The following is a 6114-nucleotide window of genomic DNA, read 5'->3' as shown; positions in this document are numbered from 1 at the left end:
TTATATTTTTTCATATACTTCAAATTTATACTGTATGCCTTTTCTTCCTGAATATCAGTAAGAACACCTAGATATTCTGGAGGAAGTTTTATTTCTTTAGATCAATTTCTGGAAAAAATGTGTCCCTCTCGAATTCTTGCAAAATTCTTGTCACGGTCACTGATGAACAGGTTTCTTCATCACTTCCTTAAAAATAGAGCTGCCTCCACCTACCCAAATCATGTCTACCATATTTGCTAGTTCTGGAAGTTTGAGAAGGTCTAATGTATCATACAGACTTTTGGCAAGATAATGAGCTCCAAGGGAAGGTTCCTTCAGTTCCCTGCTGAGAACTAAATTAATGCTGTCGATTCTTCTCAGGAATGGAGAACCAGGTCTTCTTTCCCCATTATCAAGAGATTCTGTTTACCTTCTACAGAAGGAGTAGTGGTCATTTTTCTGGAAGTGCTTGAATTCATTCCAGAATGGGGCCAGGGCAAGTCAGCTGATCAGACAGACCATGTCTGCAAGCAATCAGATAGTTTCTTACTTTTTAAAAAATACATCCCCAGCACCTGTGTACCTGGCACATGTCCTCTTCGAAAACGGACAAACCCCCCACCCCACCCCCTCCCCCACACACAAGTAGATGCTTAGTAAATGCTTAGTGACTGAATTGCAGAAGACAAAATCCAACAAAGGAGCTAGTCATAAAACTCATGGCCTTAAAAATGAAGATGCTCAATTTGGACAAATAGCCCTTAAGTTTAGTGTTTTCAAAGGTAATAAGACATATAGCATGATACAATCGAGTTCCATTTTAGGTTAAGAAGACTCCAGTTTGATTTCTTCCTCTAATGCATTCTAATCACCTGACTATGGGCAAATCACAGCCTGTCAGGGCCCTGGAACTCACATAGGGGTAGCTGATTTACATCTGTGGAAAGAGTTCCCACAAAAGGAGTTTGTCAAAAGTTGTTAGAATAAAGCATTTTTTTTAAAAACAGTGTTTTAGCTTTTTCAATTACATGTAATTTTAGTATTCATTTAAATTTAGTATTAAATCAAATTGTTTATTAATATTGCATATTTATATATCTATGTGACCTTATATATTACATTACATAATAAATACTTATTAATTATTAAATAATGAAAAATAAATTAAATTTCAGATTTAAAAATTTTTTTGTTTCAAATTTTTCCCTCCCCCTTGTTCCATTCCCTCCCTAAGACAGCAAACAATTTGATATAGGTTATATATATGCAATCATGTAAGACTAGAAGAAAGCATTAAGGGCTTCACATGTGTGTGGCACAAGGCTTGAGTCCCAATATTTCTGTCTGCTTTTGCTAAAAGGCAGCTTAGTGTCAGTGTTAGCGGACTGGACTTTAATTCTGGAAAACCAGGGTTCCTGTCCTGTCTCCTATACTTGTAGCTATGTGACTATGGACAGGTCATTTAACTGATCTGTAAAATGGGTGACTTGGAGCAGATGGTTTCAAAGTCCCTTCTAGCTCTAAGTATCTAATGCTTGAATGTTTAATGCTTTAGAATCTGGGATCTGTGTGGGAAAAATGATGTTGAGGAAATTGATGACAAGATCTAGGATCATATTTGAATAATTTTAAGAGAATTATAAAAAACAACTAAAAACATGTAGCTGGGAAAGTGGAAGCCCATTCTAAGGAGCTCTTGCGAGTTCTGGTTGTTGAAGAACCAGGCTCTGATCCCACAGCCTCCAGTCTATAAACGCTTTTGTTCTTCCCAAAGACATTTGAATTCCTTGTTATCTATTTAGATAAAAACACAGATTTAAAGTAAGTATTGAGGGTATGTATACCTCACCCGTGCAGGATCTGACAGTAAAATTGCACATGAAACTGAATCCACAACTGTGGGTTCCTTATAGGGAGCAATTTGGAGAAACTACTAGTTTTCCACCGAACTTCCCCGGAAATATGAATGCCCCAGGTAAAACCCTTAAAAATAACAGTGTCCCAATGTTTTATCAAAATGGATCAATCCTGAATGTAGAGTGAACATGGAAAACACAAAAGTATCTCACTTCAATTGTATAGGCTTATCCAGGCACCAGCTGGCCTGTGTTGATTTTCAGTGTTGCCTTGTTTGCTCTAGAATGATATGTCAAGTTAAAAAGTAACTGGCCAATTTACCTCCAACTCCATATCACAATCGTGTGACATGGAGAGTTCATAAAAAATAGTCTCCAAACTTTCCAGAGTCTTACATTTTTCTTAAGCAATAAGAAAAGAGGAGATCCAAGTTCACCTAGAAGATAACAAAAAGATGGTGTCTCCTCAGGGGTGGGGAACATGCAGCCTTGAGGTCACTTGTGGCCCTTTAGGTCCTCAAGTTCCGCAAAGGGATTTGTTCTGTGAAGTTTGGATTCAGTCAAAGGGCTGTACTTGAGGACCTAGAGGGCTGCATGTGGCCTCCAGGCTGCAGGTTCCCCACTCCTGTTAACTATATCATTCTACCAACAGGTTTTAAAATTTTTTAAACTGGAGTGTGAGATCTGAGTCATTCTCATGATAAACCTCAAAAACCCTTGCCAAGTTAGGGGAGTTTGTTTTTCAGATCCAGACTGTTTCAGGGGCATGAAGTATTCTGTCAGCAGCCTGACACTTCCTGGCTGAGAAGTACTCATCGTGAAAGCCTAATGATCCTCCCTGCCTGTATTCTGGAATGGCAAGACTGACATGTATTTTGATGAGCACCGTACTCAACTACCACTGTCAAAAGCATCAGTAGTTAATGTTAGAAAACTTAGGATTACAATGACTCTCGCCTGGGAGAGTATCGGAGAGTGGGATGTCTTAGAAATTTAAGAAATATACTGTTGCTCAGAGTTAATGATCATTACTGAAAGATCTATGCCTCTTAGCTCACAGGTCCCAAGGCTGGATGCAAGCTAGGCCCGAGTTGTGATTTCTCATCAGGATTTGAACAGAGACATCTGGCAGATTTGCAGCCAGGAATTGTTTCATTTTATTCAGAGGAAATGGGACTCGGGTTTCAGTCTAACTCCCAGACAATGCTCAGGGAATCATTGGCTCAGGCTATGTTGTAATGGGAGTGGGGGGAGGGGACCTAGACCCACCTAAAGATTTTCCCCATACTGTTTTCTTTGAAAACTTTAGTTTTATTTGGTGGAGGAGGCATAAATGTCAAAGTGACATCAACGTTTCCCTTCTATCAGGAACTATAAAACTAACAACAGAATGAGTAAGCGCAACTTAAATGTGACATTGAGAACACAGCAGTATGGTTTCCTAAGAGAATGGAAAACATGTCCAGAGGTGTGGTATTTTATATTCATATTCCTGGGCTCGAATTCTTGTGCTGCTACTGGGTCCTATGCAGTCCTGGCCTCAGTCTCCCTATCTGTAAAATACTACATACTCTATTTTATGAGTGCTTTATATAGCTTTTTATAAGCACTCCTTACAGCACTTTGTTTGGATGGTTCCTTTGAATTAATGTTCTAATTTGCATTAAAATTATTTTTGTACACGTTGAATCTCCCTTTCTTGAGGGTAAAAACTGTGCTTCACTGAATTTTTGTATGTCCTCCAGCCTCACAGGGCTAGTTCAAATCAAATCAATCTTTGTAAGTCTCAAATGGCATGTGGTGTGTAGGAGATGTTTAATATACGTTTGCTGAATTAGACTGAACATGAGCAAATATGATCAAGTGTAGTTTGGAGAGTTAATGATTTCTCTAGAATTTTTCTTCCTATGCTTTGGAAAATAGCTAATTTTTTATAACTTGTTTTTTTAAAATAATTTTTTATAACTTGTTTCCCATCTATAAGAGGGGACTAATAATACTTATTGGGAAACACTCTATTTGATTTGGCTAACATTAAAAGGGTCTCCTATGTGCAAGGAAAACTTGAAACTGTTCCTATACTCTAAGAACTTACCTTGGTGGGGAGGGTTAGGGATGTGGAAGGGGAATTTAACATACAGGATATCCCAAAAATCTTAGTTCAGTTTTAAGCTTTAATAACTTAAGAAATATAAATGCTACAAACTTACAAAATCATCATTTGCAAGTTTATTTAAATTTCTTTTATGCTGATTTTGTGAATTTTGAACAATAAATTCTTTATTTCAATTTTAACAAGATGGGGCACTCTGTCATTACGGATTGCCTGTGTGACAGTCTCCAGATAGCAGTGGATTTCTCAGACCAGTGGATTGGTAGAGGAGATCCTCTTGCTTGACCACTTCAGTCACATGATCTATCTCCATTAGATTTTTTTTGGGGGAGTAGGGGTCAGATAGGCACCTTTTTTGGATAATTTTAAGACTAGGATTGCAAATGCTATCCTTTCAGCCAATGAGCAGCAGTTGATAATTCTTACAAAGTTCAAAAAACAACTAGAGCAGCATATGGCACAAAATGGTGGTCATTTTAATAAGAAACATCAACATTTAAAATGTTAAATAATTAACCTTTCAAATATTATTTTTGGAGTAATTTTATAATAGTTATACGTCTGAAGTTATTAAAGCTTAAAGTTGCACTAAGACTTTTGGAGTACCATGTATGCAGAGAAGGATACAAGATAGGTCAATACCAAATCCTTTGGGGAGGAAGAGAACGTTAGCAACGGGGGTCATCTGGAAAAACTGCGGTAGGAAAGACCCATTGAGCTTATCTGGGGGTTCTGATAGGCAGGAATGTGGAGGTATTTATTCCAGGCATGAAGGACAAACTGGACAGACCTTTGTGCAGAGATGGAAGACAATGTGTTGAGATGAGGGAAGCGTTAGCTGGCAGGCTAGTTTGAATAGAAAGTAGAATGTGTGAAGGGCGTAGCATGAAATAAGCCTGGAAGGACGAGCTGGGGCCAATGTGGAGAGTTTGTATTTTATTCTAGAGGCAAAATTTTTGAGTGGGAAAGTGATATGGTCAGAGGTGTATCTTAGGAATATTCATTTGGAAAGTGTATAGAGGATGGATTGGAGAGGAAAGAGACCAGCAGTGAAGAGACCAGTTAGGACCTATCATAGTGGTCTAGAGGAGACATGTTGAGATTTTGAATTAGGGAACTGGCCTTGTAATTAGAGAGACAGGAACAAATTCAGGCGGCATTGTAGAAGGAGAAACAGAGATTTGGACATGATAGATAAGGGAGACAGCACAGGGAAAGATGATGCCAAGATTTCACACCTGAGGTCCTTCAGTAGAAATAGGGAAGCTGGTGTAGCTACTCCCAGTGATGATTTGGGAGAAATTGTAATGAGCTCTGTTTTGATCATGTTGAGTTTGAGATACTGGTGCTAGACTGTAGTTTACAATAAAGATTAGGGCTGGATAAATAGATTTGGATATCATCTGCATAGAAATGAGAGTTCAACCCATGGGAGCTGATGATATTAAGCTAGAGAGTATAGTGAGAGATTCAGTATCAAGGCTCATGCACAGCCATAGTTTATGGGCAGGCGATGGGTGACATCCAGAAAAAGAGGCTGGCAATGATCAGCAAGACGAGTAGATGACACAAGGCAAAGCAGTGTTGGAGTAGACCAAGGAGGACAAGGTTGGGAAAGTGAAGTAGGATTATGCATTTAAGAGGTATGTAATTGATATCATATAACCTTCTTGAGCCTTCTCATTGGGTGAGGGAGGGATGGGATAGAAGGAGAGAATTTGGAACTCCAAAAAATTTTTAAAAAAGGTTAAAATAAATAAATAATTGGTTTTAAAAATGAAATGTCTACTTCCAAATTAAAAAAAGAGATATGTTGGTAACCTTAAGGAGAGAGAGAGAGAGAGAGAGAGAGATCTTACTTTAAAATCATTTGCCAAAGTATTTCTCAGGATCCTGGAAGACAATAAATACTTTTTTTTAAAGGCACTATCATATATCTTAGTTCCTTTAAAAGTTATTTAATTTCCAAGAATGAGTACTTTACTCCTAAGGCGTATTTAGTATTTATAGACTCTCCATAGAATCAAGCCAAATCAAAGGCTAGCTAGCATTCATATAGTACTTTGAGTTCACAAAATATAGGTGCTATTATTATCCCTATATTACAGATAAGGAAACTGAGGCAAAGCAAAGAACAGCTGCGCGGCGCAGTCTACAGAGTGCTGG

At 38.1% G+C, this 6114-nt stretch overlaps 1 pseudogene; it reads right to left on the bottom strand.

The window, feature by feature from the left end:
* On the bottom strand, positions 1-571 carry LOC140512397 (dihydrofolate reductase-like; annotated as a pseudogene).
* Positions 572-6114: the final 5543 nt, after the last annotated feature.

This window comes from Notamacropus eugenii, chromosome 6 (genome assembly GCF_028372415.1).
Source record: "Notamacropus eugenii isolate mMacEug1 chromosome 6, mMacEug1.pri_v2, whole genome shotgun sequence".
In the NCBI taxonomy this organism is placed as follows: Eukaryota; Metazoa; Chordata; class Mammalia; order Diprotodontia; family Macropodidae; genus Notamacropus; species Notamacropus eugenii.
The sequence above is the reverse complement of the archived record's forward strand: the minus strand, read 5'-3'. Positions and strand labels throughout refer to the sequence as shown.